Genomic DNA, 20,155 nt, shown 5'->3' on the forward strand with positions numbered 1-20,155 from the left:
TTCAATAATTCATCAATTGCGTACAACACCCAGTGCTAATCACATCACCTGCCCTCCTTAATGCCCATCACCCAGTAACCCAGTGACCCCATGGGGTGGGGGGGGGGGTGTTGTGGTTTTTTTTTTTTAGGCAGGCCCCATACCCAGCATTGAGACAAATACAGGGCTTGAACTCACGACGCTGAGATTGAGACCTGAGCTAAGATCAAGACCAAGTTATTAAGATCAAGAGTTGGACACTTACCGACTAACCCAACCAGGTACCCCTATGCTTGATTTTGTTTAATTGGGGGGGAAACAGATGCTGCTCAGACATCACTCAAAAAGGACATGAGAAAACACCAAATTTAGTAGCTTTTTAGGAATGGGTAAGGAGCTGTGGAGAAAACCTGTGAAAAGAAAATCTTATGGGTATTTGGAAACTGTAACCCTTCTTTTTAACTTAAAAATAAACAGAAGCCTTTTAAAAAAAAATGCCCTTACTTGGCTTAGCAGAACATAACTCAGCTGCAACAACTATAAGGAACAAAAAGTGAATATAGTTACTGTATAAAACACTTGAGATACATTGAAATGTACTGTATGTGTCTAATTGAGAGTAGTAGCTGTAGAGTTCATTGTTATAAGGCCAGACTGACTGCCTGGTTAAATGACTAACTGGCAGAAAAGCTGAATGACCAAGAGCACAGCTCTAAGGGAAAAAGACCCCGGTCTGAATCCTCACTCCAGCATTTCGTGGGTGACTCTGGGCAGGTTAACTCATCTGTGCATACATAGTTTCCTCACTGTACGGTAACACTTCTTACCTCACACGGTTACTAGGACAATTAAATGAGGTAATGTATATAAATCATTTAGAACAATCACATAGTAGGTTCTCAGAAACTTGTAGTCCTAAAATTTCCAACTCTATCTATCGTTGAGAACTATATACAGTTCTACCAAAGACGGAATTGGTTGTAACAAGAATAATTTTGTTGCAGCAACAGTTTTTGGCTCGTTTCCTACTACTTATGAGTCACGCTGCTTACACTCGCTTAAACACACACAGTACAGGTGATTTTAGAGAATAAATTTTCAATAATCACTGATGTTTACCTTGGAGACAATATGCCAGATCCCAAGTTCATGGCTGGACTTGTTTAGAATTACAAAGATGAGAAGGTTAATTACCATTTTAAGCATGATGATTGGCCATTGCCTTGTTTTCCTTTTGAGAAAAGGGCAAAACATTCTTACTAAATATAAAAATATTCCCGTTGACAATTTATTCATTGCTGTTTATGACCTCTAGTTTCCTTTCAAATCAAGCAATTAGATTTTAAACAAACACTCATGAAACAGAAACAAAAACCACTCCCCTCAGCATATTTAGTACTTCCTAAAGGTCTCCCACAAGTAACACCCTCCAATTAATATTTATTCTCTTCCTCGCGGCATCAATGACTAGGCTGCCAAAGGGAAGCCAGTTGCCAGCTAAGGCATAGGAAGATAACAACAATGGGACTTCGCCAGGTGAAAAAATATGTTACATTATAAAAAATGAGTATCTCATCCAACTGAAATATGCTAGAAGAATTAAGAAGCCAGGAGACAACCAACTGTAAAAATATTAAGAAACAGGTAACAATTAAAATCATTCTTTCTCAGCCCAACTAGATCTACTAACTGCCAGCGTTACTTTCTACTTATATTAGTATTACCTCAGGGAATCTATTGTTTTCCTATAAAAGCCAGCCAAGCTGCACAGCTTAACCAAGGTATTTCTTGGTATTAGTTTTCAAGTATAGAAAGCTCATCTGTAAATAAAGCATACGTCATTCATTGTTATCAGGATGTCATTAATCCTGTTGCTCAGGAACTAAAATTATCTCTATAGGGATTCTTTTACAGAGAAACCAAAGAAATCTACTTATTAACCTAGCTCCTATAAATATCACGTAAGTAAACCATGTACTTGACCCTTTGCTATGGGTAGAGGGGTGCTATCAGGATATGCTGACCACACTTCATGACTAGTATCTTCCACAAACCATCAAGAAGCCTCAAGTTTCATCACTAAAATAAATTTCAGTCTTAAAGGATTTCAGAAGAGAGGGAAGATGTTCAGAAAAGAACATCCAGAGTTAGAAATGGAAGAGTCATTTAGGATTTATATGCCACATAGGAAGAGAACAAATGGAATCAGCACAAGTTTTAAACAGACTCGTTATCTCAGTTGTGTTGAAAAGAACTCTGGAAGCAATATGGAAAATGTATCAGAGAAAACAGAGTCAAAGAAAGACAGACCATGTGGGATCTTAGGGAGGGGACCTGAACTGAAACATTGCAAGAAAGAGAAGAGAGAAATACTGAATACAGATTTCACAGGTGGACCCCAAAAGACTCTGTATCTAACTCTATGTAGATGTCTCCCACTGTGACTTGTGACTAAATACAGTAATGTCAAAAAACAAAATTATACACAGAGGGAGAAAATACGTTTGGTATGGGAGAGAAGGCCGCGTTGTGTTGAAAAATGCACAGAATATCATCACAGAGATATACCCAGTAGACAGCTAAAAATTAAGGTATGATGCTTAGGAAAGAAGTCAAATAGGCAAGAAGTCAAGGACAGTGGGCAAAGAGCAAAGAAAACTGAGAAAGCAACTAGCAAAACAGAGAGCTCAAAGAAGAACCAAGAAAATGAGTGTAGTATATGACAAGGGACAAGAAAATTTCAAGGAGGAAGTATATATACAGTGTCTGATTCTGCTAAGATATCAGGAAGCATTAGCATCGTGACCATTGTATTTAAACATTGAGAAGGTATGGGAATTGTTCCCAAGGAGTTTCTATGGAGTACTTAAGATCTAGATCTGATTTCAATGGACTGAAGGAATAAGTGAATTAGAATTGATGAGAATTCACAGACTACCCTTTCTAGAAGTTTGAAAATAAAGAAAATGTATGAATTTGATTCAAAATCATGACTGATTCCAGGGACTGCAAGTCTCTGTTACTATTGGGTAGACGAGTGATGAATACAGAAGGAATTACAGGTAATTCTGAAGTCCCAAAATTTGATATGGGGATCCAATGACCTCAGCTACACTGCCCATTACATTGCCATGAGCCTCAGTTTGCCTACTGAGCACTTGAAATATGGCTCCTCCAATTTGAAATACATTCTGTGAAACTCATACCAGATTTTCAAGACTTAGTATTTCAAGATTTAGTATTTCATAATATTTTAATATGAATTTCATGTGAAAATAATATTTTGGGGGCGCCTGGGTGGCTCAGTGGGTTAAGCCTCTGCCTTCAGCTCAGGTCATGATCTCGGGGTCCTGGGATCAAGCCCCACGTCGGTTCTCTGCTTGGCGGGGAGTCTGCTTCCCCCACTCTCTATCTGCCTGCCTCTCTGCCTACTTGTGGTCGGTCTCTCTCTCTCTCTCTCTCTCTGTCAAATAAATTAATAAAAATCTTAAAAAAAAAAAAAAAAAAGAAAATAATATTTTGGATAAATTGAGTTAAATAAAATTCACACCTAAAATTAACTTCTCCAGCTTCTCTTCACTTTGTTAACATGCCAACTGGACTTTAAGAGTACCTATATAGCTCACATTATATTTGTACTGGACAGCCCTGATCTAGAGAATGAATACGAGATTGGAAGATGAGCAGGATCAGAAAGGCTCTGTAAAAATCGGCCCTTGTGTATGTATCACATTAAGGCTGAAGTTTCTAAAGAGGACACCCAGGAAAACTTCATGATTGTGTAGATGAAGAAGCTAAGGACCTAACTGATTCGATGGCTTACTCAGGTCACCTGTCTCGTTAGAAGGAAAACCCAGAGGAGAACTCATCTAGAGGTTTACCTCTATTATTTCACTTCTTGAGATGGCAGTGAAAATTTAACTATCTGAATTTTTAAAATTATAGTAGCTGAACTATTATGTACACCTCATTCTACACCACATCCAATAAAATGCCTACTTATAATAAAAAACATAACCTCTAAACATATTAAAATCATGACCTCAATAAACATTCAGTTTCCTATGTGCACCAGCCAACCTATGATATAAGAATTTAAGGTACGTCAACCCAGGATTTGTTTTGCTTTTGTTTTACTTTGGATATATATACACTCTGAATTTATTTCAACCTAATTCCTCACTAATTTTAAAGACAGCATCACGCCTTCAAGTATATACCTCTTGAAAAACAGTTGTAAGAAAACATATTTGAACAATTTCGAAGACTTTACTTCTTAACCAACTGAGCCACCCAGGTGCCTCAAAGAATTTACTTCTTAACTATTGTGCCATTACCTGCCACTTGCAAGCAGTAACTCACTAAGACACCATCATGTGCCTAACTACAATACTCTAGCAAGTTAAGAATAAGAAAGTTCAAAGTATTGCTGTAGTATATGATCATATACCATATTTCAATTTCTGGTATCATCTCAAGTCTTGTTCTCCCAATGAAACCTTCAAAGCTCATTCAAGGACTAAATGATCAAAGGTTAAAGGTCAACCTCAGTTTCAGGATCACCAACAAAATTATAACCAACCAAAATCTATGGCTGTAATTTCTTGAATACTCCAAGCTATTGTAAATCTACTTACACGTCTTATGTAAGAAAGGGCACATTAAGAAGGGGGCGGGGAGGAAAGAAATTACATTTATGACATTTCCTTTTCATGCTAATTTTCCAGGTGAAAACTGAAAAACGAACATCACTTTAAGCTCTATACAGTACTTAATCACTTAAGCTCTATACAGTACTTAATCTATACAGTACTTAATTTTGATAGCTTAATAAGCTAATAACTGCCAAAATCATGATAGTTATTTTCTTCATACAGTTATTGGTCCAAAATACAGCATGTTTATTTCTTTCTGTATACCCACGCTGTATTTATTTTAACAAATAAAACTACTGTTGGTATTCCAGAATGACGTTATGGAGAGTGACAGAAATGAAGAATCCTAGCCCCCATTTCTTAAATACCTGCTGCTATCTCAATGTATCACACAGATAAAACGCTGATGTGTGGAGTCATCATTTAGCATGGAGTTAGGCACACACGGGGTGACTGAGCACTTCAAAGCAAGTTTTCAATTTTGATCTACATGTTTTCAATTCTTTGCCTTGTTGGTTGTGGTCCCTCGTCAAATAACTGGAGTTTGTGCTCTCATCCATTTCAAAGCTATTCCAGTGTGGACCCCAGAGGGCAGCCTGCCCACGGGTTGCAGTAATATCCTAAAAGTACAGATCCAGGTGTCATTTAAAGTCGAGTTGCAGGACATCCTTAAAAGGGTTTTCCAGTTTTCCCTCATTGTATGTGCCGTGTAGCTTACTGCATAGTAGGTACTAAGGGTCCCACAATCATCCATTCTTCACAAAGCCTAATCCAGCATGGTACTACAGAGGACCACTCTCCTTCAATGCTGGAAGGCTGCATCACAGGGCTGGGCATTTTTATGTCAGCCTACTTTATATTAAGAGTAACTGACTTAACAGGGAGGGTGGGGAGGTTGCATAAGGATCGGTAGTAAACGAGATATCAGTATTCTACAAATAGCGTCCATCAATTTGATATTAAGCCCAAAATCTGGTAGAAGGGATTTTTTATTTCCTTAACTCTGAAGGCATCATGGAGATCAGGTCACTAAATTCAGGGACAGTCCCATTTTTCACTGCTAGTAGCGAAAAACCCAGCTGTGTTTAAGACTTCACTAGTACAGGTTAATACAGGATTTAGACATTGTCATGCTCATATGAGGCTAAGCTCTAACACCTTGTTCTAGATCAATAAACCTCTTCACCACTTCCTCCACACAACTTTTCACACTTGCCTCAAAATTTTCACACGTGCCATCTCTAAAACGCTCTAGCTGCTTCTCTGGTCAAGTACGTACCACCCCATCTTCAAAACCTAGTTTCAAATTCTCATCTATTTTTCTTTCAATTCCTCTTCCTTCAGGGATTCACTAGTCTCAGTATCTTATTAATGACTGTTTGTAGGGTTCTATAAACTCATCACACACCACATGTCTTTGTCTCACCCCTACGCTGATCAAGGACACACAAGGATAGAAACTACGCCTCCATTTCTGTTGTGCCATCTAACAACACTCACCACCAATGGTATGCAGTTCAACCATATCACTTAATTTAAAACAAAACAAAAACAAAAACAAAACCTTCTTTTAAAGCCCTGATGTGTAGTGTTCACCAATTTTCATGATACAAATACTCACACCATATACTCACACTCATACAAATACTTAATGATTTCAGGCTACCAACGTGAAATCACTGAATGCAGTGTTGTGAAGAAATGCACACACTGACTTGGGAGCCAGTTCAAGACAATGTATGATGTTGGGCACAACTGCTTAATTAATGAATATGTAGTTTCCTTCCTAATATGCCCACCTGCCACAATTTTGACAAGTCTCAAAAATACTCTTTTTTATTCAAGACACATTCATTCAGCAGAATGATTAAGTCCCACAAAAGGAGGTGCTTTGCCTGTTTTCCTAACTGTTCTATCAGAGTGGCTAGTTCTATGCCCAGAGTAATCCCATAGAAAATATTTGCCAGATTAATAAATAGTCAACATTTTTAAATATAATAAAATACTATATAAGTATCCATTAAAAGCTGTGATATGCCTCATATTATAAAATAATTAACCTACACATGTGGAAAATAAAATAATCACAGAAAAAAATTGTCAAGTTAAAGGGCATGTTAGAAATTATTGAGTACAATCTCTTCATTTTATGAAAAAAAAAAAAAAAAGAAATCCATGAAGTTAATTGACACACAGTCCCTTAGTGCCAGAGTTAGCCTAGAACCCAGGTCTCTTGGTGTCTTGTCCAAATTTTTTCTGAGTAGATTATCATGATTGCCCCTTGGGTTATTGTCTACTTGAGCTAATAACCTGTTGAGGAACTTGCCATTATTTTGAAAAGCTGAATTTTCATTGGTTTTCCACATTAATATACAATGCAGAACTACATTTAATATGATATCTAATAAAAGAAAAATCAAGGTAATTATAAGACTATCAGTGACCAGAAAAAAAGTCTGTAATTATAAAAGATATTTCTGTATCAATCTGATGACCTTTTTCTCAACATAGCATCACAGAAGCAGAGATTAGCCCAAATTCTATATTCATACCATCTTTAAATTTAGAATCATCTATGAACTTAATTATCCTGATTACCATTCTATCTGATCATCAGTACAAAGGTCATGTAAAATTAGACCTTATATTGATTCCAGAAATGATTACCCAGATCTTCCCACAATTCAGAGGCCTAAAATAAAAACTATAAAAATAAGAATTTGTCAACATCTTTATAAAATTTTAATAATTTCCATGTATATATAAATTACTGGGTTAATTTGAGAGAAAAAAATCTTCCTTTAGACAATATTTGGGATTTCTACCCATTTATTTTTTAATAAGACCTGAACTGAGAAACCCTTACAGAGATCCTAATTTCCTATACTGCATTTCTCTGAATGGTTCAATTAGGCTAGCAGCCTCTAAACATGTTTCAATTGTCAAACACAGAAGAGAATCCAAATTTAAAGAATTAATCAATAACGAAAAATACATTATAGCTAAAATTACAGTATTTAATGGATTATGATATCGTTCTTATGAGAAATTATTTTTCTCCATTTCATTATTTGTTACCATTTAAAAATCTACACACAATAAGTGTGTTTAAAAAATCATATGACTCTGAAGATAACTAAAAACATCACTACCCTCTATTTCTAGAGTAAAAGTGAGTATTCAAAGATAATTACAGGAGGTTAAGTTCGTTAGCCAATATTCCCCTAACACCTAAGGCAGTTTTCTGATTTTTTTTTTCAGTATGATCTTATTACTGCCTAATTATCCATATTGCTTTTCTTCCTTTTTGTTCAACTGAAATTCACTAGAGCAGTTTAACCTTTCATTTAGAATCATTAAATATACCCCCCTCCTTCACTGATAATTGGCCTCTTTCTTTATTAACTGATTTCCTCTCTTGATTTATTATAAATCTTTTTTGCCAAATTTGGATCCATTCTGTTAATACATTTTTTTACCTTCCTTCCACTCAATTAACACACTGTCATGGTTACCAAAACTTTCCTATTATTTCTTCAAGTTCTTATTGCACTTTAAAGATCCTCTAGTAGAGTAATGAATTTTTAATAAACCTGGAATATTTTAATGATTCTTCCTTAATTCTATAATGAGATTTACGTGAGACATACTACTCACAATGAAATGTTTCCTACTGTTTTGTCATAACACTCTACAGTAACTTTACAGCAATCCAAATACGTAAATCTTTGCAATGTAACTTATGACCTCTAAAAGCACAAAAAGCCATATTATAATTATCATATCCATAGCCAAATCCAACTGAGCCAGCTTCTCTGTCAGCAATTTCAACATCCATACAATTTTTAATAAAGTGAAACTTATATTTGTGGTGCCTTCAGTAAATATTAACATGACCTCGGAATGTGAATAAACCTGTCACTAGATTATGCAAGGAGTAATCTCTCATAATACAGGGCACCGAGGCTTCTTATTAATGGAAATAAACAGCAAAAAACAACAACAGCAAAAAAAGGATTCCTCTTCCTTCCTGGACAGAAATGTTTCCCTGAGCTCCAAAGCACAGATAAAGTTTGGTGGCTGTTGCTTTAAGCCCTTTCCCTCTCTTATCAGCCACAGCCACATTTCCCAGCAACTGCCACCTCCAGTCACCAAAAACAGTGCCTTTCTTTATAAAAGGTAAAGAAAAATAGGAGGGTAACTACTGACCTTGGATCGAATAAGATTATGCTCAAGTTTTGAGATTCCTTCCACATTTCCGGGACCTGAATTATGAAACAGACTGTGGACTCTAGCATTTCTGGTAAGAGCAAGTGAACAGAGTGTTTACTGGTGGGAAGTGCATTGTAAGTTGACAAAACACAGATAACCAGGACAAGATTAACTATTAGAGTCTTAAAAACTCAACTCCCAGAGTAAATTATAAGGACTGAAGAAATGTAAGATTTCTACAGGCTTCTTACTTTAAATAATTTTAAGCAAGGAAGAAAAGATTTTGCTCTCATCCTCCAGTAAAACACCTGCCTGCCAACTTTTAATTTCTCCATTTTCAGTCATTTCCACCAAAGACATAATCTTAATAAACACAGATTCATTTGATGCTGTTGACCAAAAGAGTCTTGGTGTTCAAAGTCTCTTCATCCATTCTAAAACTTCTGTGTAAGGTTCCAACATGGCTTCTTTTCTTCCAAAAATTTCCAGTTGGTTTTGACTCCAGCTTCAAAAGTATGCAAATGTCTGCATTTTTCTGATATTCTGAGTGATTGATTCTTATGCCCAGCTCCTCAAAACTATTGTCATGCAATCTTAAAATGAAAGAGACCTTAGAGATCGACTAGTCTATACTTCATAGTTTGCAGATGCTAAAACTGACACAAAGAATAAATAAAGATAACTGGTCTGAGGTCACACAGCCGGTTAACAAGTAATGCAACTGAAGGAAAAACAAGATCTCCTAAAGCTTTGTTCTATATTTTGTGCCAGGAAATTCACAGGTAGAGACTGACAGAGTTGTTTTATGTAAAAGAAAATAATTTTTAATTAGTTAATCGAGTACCTAAATAAAATCAGTATTTACAAATGCTTATAAGAATCTTTCGTAACGGGGCACCTGGGTGGCTCAGTGGGTTGAAGCCTCTGTCTTCGGCTCGGGTCATGATCCTAGAGTCGTGGAATCGAGCCCCCCATTGGGCTCTCTGATCTGCAGGAAGCCTGCTCCCTCCTCTCTCTCTGCCTGTCTCTCTGCCTACTTGTGATCTCTGTCTTTCGGATAAATAAAAAATAAAAAAATAAAAGATAAAAAAAGGAAAAGAATCTTTCGTAAAAGTTCATTTTCCTTTTCTGTACAGTTTAGGGGTAGTATTAGAACTGTTTATAATTTCTAATTGCTTCATATAATTTTCTACTGCCACTATAGCAAATTAAAGCAAACGTAGGGGTCTGAAACAGCATCCGTTCATTAACTCACCATTCTCTAGGACGGAAGTCTGGCCAGTCTGGGTGGGGACTCTGCTAAGGGCCTCAGAAGGTCAAAATCAAGGTGTCAGCTGCTCTGAACCCTTATCTGGAGAATAGGGAAGAATCTACTCCCAGGCTTATAAGGTTTTGGCCAAATTCGATTCCATGTAGTTACAGGACTGAGGTCCTGATTCCTGTGGGGGCCTCTGGCCAGAGGCTATGCTCAGCTTCTAGAAGCAGCACACTTGCCTCTGCTCAGGGCCCTAGAATCCTCAAAGCCAGCAACAATAACGCTTCAAATACTTCCTGCATTTGGATCTCTTTGACGTTTTCTTCTACATCTCCCTTACTTCAGCCTCTGCTTTTAAAGACTCATGTGATTAAATTGGACCTGGATAATCAAGGATAACCTCATTATTTTATGGTCAACTAAAGGTCAACCTTAATGATTCTGCAGAGTCCTTTTGGCAATGCAGGTTATATATTCATGGGCATAATATCTCATCATATTCGCTGTCCTGGGGATTAGGGTATAGAATCTTCTTGGAGACCAAAATTCTGCCTACTATACTTAGCATCTATTTTATTACACAAACTTAAGAAAATGTGGCTGGTTTGGGTTTTAAGATTTACTTATTCTGAGAGAGAGTGAGACAGAGCACAGAAGGGGCAGAGGGAGAGGGAGAGAGAAAGAATCTCAAGCAGACTCCCCACAAGAACAGAGCCCAGTATGGGGCTCGATCTCACAACCCTGAGACCATGACCTGAGCTGACATCAAGATCGGATACAAGCAACTGAGCCACCCAGACGCCCAAGGAAATGTGACTGTTTTTTTTTTTTTTTAAAAACAGATCCATATTGCTCATACTTAACTCTAACAAAAATATTACTTTTCACCTAATATTTATATATCTATCTCCAGTAATGGCTCAGATCAGCCTTGTGGATGTCCAATGCTGACCCCCTGCACTAATCACAGGGCAAGCTTCATAAGGAATTGACCAGTGCAGTCAACATGGGTCTGAGGCTCAGACAAACCACAGTCTTGGGGTTTAATGCTCTTCAGCTGCCGTCTTAAAATTCCTACCACTTTGAATGTGTTTTATAAGTGAAGTCCAATAAGACAATAGAGCATATGCTAAGGGATTGTTGTCTGAAAAGAAGGCTATTTCTCTCATTTTTGAAGAATAGTTCCCATAGGTACAAAATTCTAGGCTGGATTTTTTTTTTTTCCCCTTTACCACTTTACAGATATCATTCAGTTATCTCCTGTCTCCCACCAGTTAAGAAGTCAGCTATCTTTTTGCTTCTTTGAAGATGATATGCCTTTTTTTCTTCTCAAGATTTTTCTGTTTTTCTTTGGTTTTCAGGGGTTTGACTAGCATGTGCCCTAAATGTATTTTTTCACTGTATTTTTCCTGATTGGGTTTTTAGTGCTTCTTGATTCTGTATGTCGATGTCTTTCATAAGTTATGGAAAATGCAGGGCACCTGAGTGGCTCAGTCAGTTAAGCATCTGTCTGCCTTTGGCTGAGGTCATGATCCCCGGGTCCTGGGATCGAGTCTTACATCCGGCTCCTTGCTCAGCAGGGAGTCTGCTTCTCTTTTCTCTCTCTCTTTCCCTGACAAATAAATAAATAAAATCTTTTTTAAAAAGTTATGGAAAATGTTTGGCCTTTATTCAGATATTGCTTCCTCTCTCCTCCTCCTCCTCTTTTGCTACTCCAATTAGATGGACATCAACCTTTTTCACTATGCGCTACACATACCTCTTGCACTATTCATTGTATATCACAATCTTGTATCCCTCCATACTCCAGTGTAGAGATTTTCTAACTGACCTTTCACCCTGTTCATGAATCCTCTCCTGGCTGTATCATATTGGCTGTCAACCACATCAACTGAGTTGTGTTTTTTTTTAAGATTTTATTTATTTATTTGACAGAGAGAGACACAATGAGAGAGGGAACACAAGCAGGCTTCCTGCTGAGCAGGGAGCCCAATGAGGGGCTCAATCCCAAGACCCTAGGATCATGCATGACCTGAGCTGGAGGCAGATGCCTAATGACAGCCACCAAGGCATGCCCACATCAACTGAATTCTTATCTTCAGTTATCCTAATTTTCACTTCTAGAATTTTGATTTTTTTAATACATTCTGATTCTCCGATGATATTATCCATCTTTTCACCAATTTTTAATATACTGATTATAATTATTCTATAGCCCATATCTGATCATTTCAACAGCTAGATCACCGTGAGATCTGTTTCTATTATTTATTGTTTTATTTTGTTTTTGTCTTGGTCCTGGATTCCGACATGCATGGTGATTTTTTACTGAATGCCAAGTATTGGGCACAAAAACTTATAGAAACTCTGCATGATGTCTCTTGCTTCTGGCAAAGACAGTTTAAGTAAAGGCAGATCACATTAAAATCAGGATTGAGTTTAATTGCATCTCAATTTTTGTAAGTCGTAGTCTATTTCTAGTTCTCCATAACTCCTGGGATATATCTTTCAAGGCTCCCAATTAAAAATATGGAGCATTTGAACAAGGTCCTGCCTTATCCTCCTTGAATTCTAGTTTGATTCACTAGGGGTATAAAACTGTCAAAGATTCTACTCAGCATCTCACTATCTTAGCTGCCACTCACAAGGTGCCACAAAGTGACAAATAACCCAAGATAAAAGGTGGCACTGAATACAGGGTGCACCTCAATGTGGTTCTCTTCACTCTGGCATCTTTGCTCTTTGACAGAGCCACAATACATGTAGGTTGTTTTGTTTTGTTTTGTTTTAATGCAGCTTTCTCATGTTTCTCAGTATAGGCCTTAGTTTGAAATAATCTAGTCCATCACAGATAAAAGTGGAAATCAGATATTGATTGATCTTAGTAGCCTATCTTTATATATGTATCTATATCTTAATGGTTTCAGAAGAATTTAAAACAGGTTGGCCTGTTTTAATAAATATGTATTTAAATAAATATGCATTTAAATAAAAATTAATAAATATGTATTTAAATAAACTATGTAACAGTTTATTTTTCTGAGTTGTATTTACTGTTTGAAACTTAAATTGTCTGTTTCTCCAAAATAATTATTTCTCTGCTACCATTATTATTTAAGCTTACATTCAAAATGCTTCTCCCTAAGAGTTCAATCTGACTGAATACATATAATATGTAATGCTGTCCTGAACTTTCTTTTTTTTTTTTTAATAAAAGTTACAGTGTTCTCAGATACTGGATTTTTTCACAGTGAAAATAAAACAGTTACAACATAAGTAACTGTTTACAATAAAACAGTTACAAACATAAGTACCTACTATTTCATAGAATGTTGCCTGTATAATTTTGTTCTTTGACAATTTCCCATTATTGCTCAAAGGACATAAGATTTAGGAAATGAGTTGAGCAAAAGCTATGAATATCTCCTATAGTTGTATTACCATAAAATCTCAATAATTCAAAATTGAAATTTATGATCACTGAATCATTTCCTAGCTCAGAACTAAGGAAATGTTTTGTTGCATAATTAAATGTATAACAACTGTGGAAGCAGTTTATCCTACTCAGAAAAGCAAATTAATATTAAAGACTACCTTAAAGGTACTAACTTTTTGTACGCCTATACAGAGCGGTTACAAAATCAGTTTAATCCATATCAAATACTAGCAATAAATAATAATAAATACTTAATATTTATTATTAAATAAATATTATTATTTATTTATAAATATTTATTATTACATAAATAAACTGCCTTATTTTTTAAAGTATCATTTGTAAATATACTTAGTAATGACTGCAAACTACAATGGGTAATTGAAAGTGCTGAAAACTAAATGTCTCATCAAAATTAACTGCAAAATGGATTTCACTGTCCACCATTTCATAGTCAATTAATTTTAGAAGAAGAAGGAGGAGGAGGAGGAAGAGGGGGAGAAGAAGAAAAAGAAAAAGGGAAAAAAAATGATAAGAAATTTTGCTTATGAAGCTTTCTTTGAAAATCATGGTCTTTGTAACTTTGTGTTCCTCAAACATACAATATTACCTATAAACTAAGAAAAATATTTGGCTATAAACAAAACAACAAATTGGGAACGAGTACAGATTCAACAGATAAGCATCCACAATTACCCTTCCTCCAGCTCAACAGATAACTGGCTTTTAATACAATTAGAGGTCATGATTCAGTATTGTCATTGCTCTGAACATTTTGTTCAAAACCCGAATTTGGTTTTTTAGCAGATTAATTTACCTTGGTGGATTAAGGGATCTTTAAAGATTTACAAGCACTCAAGACACAAAGGAACTAGCAACTTTCATTTTTTCCAAAGGCTCAATTCTTTCATCTATTTCCCGGGCTGAAGTCTTTGCTCACATTCGCTGCTAGAGAGGTAAGCCATCATAGTGGCCATCTGTCAGAAAATGGCAATCAGTTTAGCATGTCACAAACCAGCTGTAGAAATTGTATGCACACTATATGTTCATAATAATGTCTTATCGTTATGAACAAAGAGACTACATTTCATGAATCACTGTATCAGAAATTCATTACAGAAATGGGAATGATATGATAGATGCCAAGATAATTAGAGCCCGCCTGACTTCTTTGCTGAGAATGAGTAAGTGTCTTCAACCAAACCACCACCACAATGTATACAGGCATTAGAGTCTAAAGGTCAAGGATACAGGAGTTGATGAGAGGCATTTCAAAACTTTGCTTTTCCGTTTACTAGCTGTATGTCCTTAAGCAACTTGCTTATCCTCTCTATACCTCACTGTTCTCATCTACAACATAGGAGTAACAACAGTACCTATAGTCGGGGGTGGTTAGAATAAGGATTAAATAAAAATGAATATAGAACTCTTAACTCAGTGACTGGAAAACAACAGTCAATACATATTAAAAACTGTTGTGGGGGTACCTCGCTAGCTCAGTTGGTTGAATATGTGCCTCTTGATCTCATGGTCATGAATTCAAGCCCCATACTGGACATGGAGTCTACTTAAAAAACAAACAAACAACTGCTGGGGATACCTTTTTTTCTCTCTCTCATAGACTGCATGTCTTTTTTCTTTGTCTTTGGACCTGATCACCCCAATACTCTTACCAACACAAAGTGTTTCACTATCTTGGGAAGTCTGCCTTTGCTTCACAGCAACTACCCCAGTATTGTTCCATCGCAGACTTTAGGATCTCACATTAGGTGACCTTAGACACACTCCAGGAAAGCAGCAGTGGCTGATGGGAAAAGGTTTAGAAACAGTAATGTCTGTCCAACAGAAACAGTGCATGTCACATGTTTAATTTTGAATTTTCTAGTAGCCACGTTAAAAAGAAAAAAAAAACCATTTAAGTTCATTTTAATAAGGTACTTTATCTGACTACATATACCCAAAATATCATTTGAACAAGGGTCAATAACCACTTCAGCTGCTCAACAGTCACATTGCCTGCTATGTCAAATAGGACAGGTTCAGAGTCAAGTGGACCTAGGTTCTGGCTCTGCTATTCACTTGCTATTTACTTGCTAAATCTCATTTTCACTGTGTTAAAAATAACCATTTCCAGATATTGTTATGAGAATTAAGTAAAAGTGGCATACACAAAGTGCATAGCACAATGTCTGATATACAGGGGTACTCATAAAATGAGAATTTCCCTACCCTCATCTTCTATTCTAGAACTGAACATGGGTTCAATGTAGTATCATCTATGAGCCAGCCTTAGTTCCTTCTCTTCCATCTGTACTATAAGCTTTAGCCTTTCCTCTACCTGCACAGCTTTCCCTCCTTGCTTCCTAGCAGCAGTAAACGTGACTGTATGGAGTTCTGGAAGCCATGAGTCTCTTAGTCATGACCCAAGTATGGGGTCCTTAGAAACCAAAATGACTTAGGCGAGAGCATTTCCTTCTCTGTCCCTATCTCATCTGCCTGTAGCTTTACCACTGCTACAGCTTCCCCAGCAAGTGCCATCAACAGCAATGCTTCCCCACTAGAACATACACTGACTTCAAAATTTCTAAAGGCAAAGATTTTTCTACAAAATAACTGGCAGAACCCTTCAAAAGTGTCAAGATCAAAACAGACAAAGAACAAATGAGGAACTATCACAAATTGGAGGAGACCAGAGACATTTTAAAAAATCAAAATGAAATATGAGATCCTAAATGAACATTCGTGGGAAAACTGGTGAAACTCACATAAGGTCTGTGAGTTAGTTAATAGTATTTATTGTATCAAGGTCAACTTCCTCATCTCAGTAAGTGTACCATGGTAATATACAATGTTAATTTAGGGGGGTATAAGAGGAATAGTCTGCTGGTCTAAGGGATAACATGGTGACTACAGCTGATAACACTGTATTGTTTCATTGAAATTTGCTAAGAAAGTAGAACTTAAATGTTCTCACACACAAAAAATAATTATGTAAGGTGACAGATGTGTTAGCTCAATGGGGTGAATCCTATCGTTATACATATATAATATATATATATATATATATATAAAATCATCCCACTGTGTGCTTTAAATATCACAATTCATTTGTCAATTATACATCAGTAAAGCTGAAAAAAACAACACTGGAGGTTATATGGGAACTTTCTATACTATTTTTATGACCTTTCTTGAGGTCTAATATCATTTAAAACTAAAAATCTAGAACACTTTAAAGTGTGATTATTTGAAACTTTATTATGAAGGAAACTGTCCCAATGGATTTGTTAATTGACATATCACTGTAAATATGCTACTTATGTTAAGCCTACTGCAGTAAGGCCATCACACAAGTTAATGAAAAGTCAATTCCAAGGTATAGAAAATCCACCTTAATCACCACTATTAGTTCACAAATCCACTAAGAGAGTATGATGTCACCTACATACATTCAGTAATACCAAGGACTTGAAGACAGCAAGTCATGTTGTATGTGACAAGTAATGTTTTTAAATAAATGTATCTTTTGATTTAACATTATTGAATAACGTGCTTAAATATCAGCTCCACTGAGAACAACTTTTCACAGAAAGAAAGTGACAGGAAAAGATAAGGAAGAGATGCAAAGAAGCATATTCTAATATGTACCCCCTCAGACCCTCCATCCTTTAAGGGAACAGCCTTGGTCAATAAACTCTGAACAAAACCCACTGCAATAGAAAAGAAAGTCTGTTCTGCTACAGCATGTGTTTCTGTAACATGAATCAGCTCACAGGGACTAGGGAGAAAGGATTTCAATGTAAAGCAGAAGCTGCATTAGTTCACATGGAATTTTTTCCCAGATCATTAATGTGTTGCCTCATTAATAATAGCAACTGAAGGCTAAGTACACTAACAGCAATAAGCCAGGAAGGAATCAGTATTATATATTTGATCCTTCTCTTACAAGTGCTTATTGCAAGGTCAACCCTGATCTTTGTTTAAAAATATATATATATATTTATATTATATTATATATAACAGATTATATATAATTATATATATATGAAGGTAAAACACATATATAATAATATATATAATATATTATTTATATTATATATATTATATATATATATATATACGTGTATATATATGAAGGTAACACTGAACAATAAGCAGAGGATAAACCTCTGGTATCAGCACATTTTGTACAAAGCTTGTAATCTTCTCACTATTTGTAACTTCTGATGAAAATGTCCCTCTGCCCTGTATACATAGACAAGCTCAACCCTTCCTTACATTGCCTTCCACCAACTTACCTTCAGCTTTGTCATTTTAAACATATCCTACATTTACTGCACTGCTTAATTATAAAAAATTTCATGTCGTTTCAATTGTGCTAGCAGTTTTATTGAATTGTTATTGTTTTCATTAGTGCTCTAGTTACAAAGTTGCATTAGCCCTGCTACTTTATGAATTTGCAAACTGCAATTTTTCCAGAAATGTATATATAATAAAAATGCTGTATTTCCATATACATTGAATATATAAAGCACTCTCCCAGGATTTTTTAGACATAAATTGTCTTACTACCTTGTTTCCAAAGATTTTATGTGTCAATGAAATGTGTCATATCAATTTGTAAACAAAATGAGGAACTATATTTTCTATTTAGCCTTAAATACAAATTGAGTCACTCATTTCTTGAATCACACATCTCTTAAATAGATAGAATGTTCTGATATAATAATGATAATTATCATCTAAGTTAAAACCAGACTGATACATTTTGTAAGAAAAGCAAGTATTCAGTGTTGACATGAATTAAATATATATTCATGAACATTAATCAAACCAACATCAATCTTTTCAAATGAAGCAGTCTATAAAATGTCTAAATATAATAAGGACATTTAGAAAACATTTTTGCTCATAAAACTAAAAAGATATTTTAAATGTGTTTATATGGTAAAAAAGAATTTAGCAAAAGACTTTTTGTTTCTTTCTCAAAAAAAAAAATCATTGCCTAAGGATTATTTGTTGTTAAATAATATAATACCAATCACTAAGCATTCTTTTATGTAAATGGTTCCTTCTAGCAACCAGCATTATGAAAGAAAATTTGTGTTATTTGCACATGACAGAAATACAACACATAATTAACTCATTAAAAATACAGTTCGACCCAAGGACTTATAATTTATTATATCAACCCCAACTCAGATATACTATTTTTAAATTAATTTATATAATAAATATCAATTAGTTTAATAATTACATAAGAGAATACCATTCTCTTTTTCACATAGTCCATAATATGCTAGCATACTTTTATGGACCCAAGCAACCCTGAATTTCAAGGGGTCTTTTTTTTTCCCAATTACCTATTCAAATTTACTTGCTTAGAGATAGTCAGCATGTTTCTCTAGGAAAAAAAAAACTGCACAATTGTCTGCTTACAGTGTGACCTCTTTCACTTGGGTGGGTATCCTTCTCCATCACTGACTAAGTGAGAATGTAACCTTGTCAAACCAAAGGCAAAAGAATAATGAGCACACAACAGGCTAACCCAGCATGGAAAAGGTTGTTAAGGAGGTTGCAAAACAAAGTACTCTGAATGACAAAACAGAAGTAGAGTCCAAAGAGTAGGTTTATATTAAAGAAAGCACTCAATAACATGAGAAGCATTTAATTCCCACCCTTGGATGTCTGCCATACAAAACTCCATTCAAATGTATTTATTTTATTAGTTAGTAACCAGATTTGATTAATATGTTTTTGAATGAATCCTGGTAAAATAGGCTTGAAGGAGACACCTTTGTGAAACATTTATTTCCACAAAGAGCTAGCCAAAGGTAAGTATGAACAAGTAGATCATGTTTTATGTTTACCAAACAATTACATTCTCATCCAACAAAAAAAAAAAAAAAAAAAAAAAAAAAATTCCAATTAAAGAACCAGAAATATAAACTGGAAGTCTTCACCAAACACCAGGATTTGACTATCGTTAAAACAAATGACAGTAACTGCTATATTAATTGCTACCCAGATGTACTAACTGCCATCACAGGGAAGCATAGGCAAACATTTTTATAAGTGGTTGAAACCAGAAATCAGGCAAGTTCTGTTAGTCTTCAAAGTGTGAATTTACTTTTAAAACAAACAAATCTCAAACCTAAACCATTTAAGCACGTGCTGGGTCTATGTATTATATCATTGCATCAGTCATGCACACTTTGGCATTCTTTTTCTACATTAAGACTGGAATGAAAATCTTGTTCCTGACCAGTTATAATACTTTAACAGAGAAACAGTGCCACCTTTTGGTCCCAAATAAAAGCCTCCAGTCTACTAATCTTCCAAACTGCCTTATTTCAGTTCAATCACTCAGACACCCATAAAAATGTCACTGAACTTCATGTCACAATTATCATCTTCTAGAAATATTGTGTACCTACACAAACTAATAAAAATGAAATTAACATTAAGGTTGCTTCCAAGACACAAAATTTCAAAATAATCCAAACTGATACCAAATACATGTACTTTAGATCACCGATATAATTCCTAATCAACATATCATCAAAGATATTTTACCAAATTCAAGTATGTTGACCAACTGATATATTTTAAATATAA

General features: G+C 35.4%; 1 protein-coding gene across 3 annotated transcripts in view; it reads right to left on the bottom strand.

Annotated features, from left to right (window-relative positions):
* IMMP2L (inner mitochondrial membrane peptidase subunit 2) overlaps positions 1-20,155 on the bottom strand; it is an 860,098-nt gene that overhangs the window by 770,317 nt on the left and 69,626 nt on the right. The gene's annotated exons all lie outside the window — the stretch shown is intronic.

Source organism: Martes martes (genome assembly GCF_963455335.1).
Source record: "Martes martes genome assembly, chromosome: 11".
Classification (NCBI taxonomy): Eukaryota; Metazoa; Chordata; class Mammalia; order Carnivora; family Mustelidae; genus Martes; species Martes martes.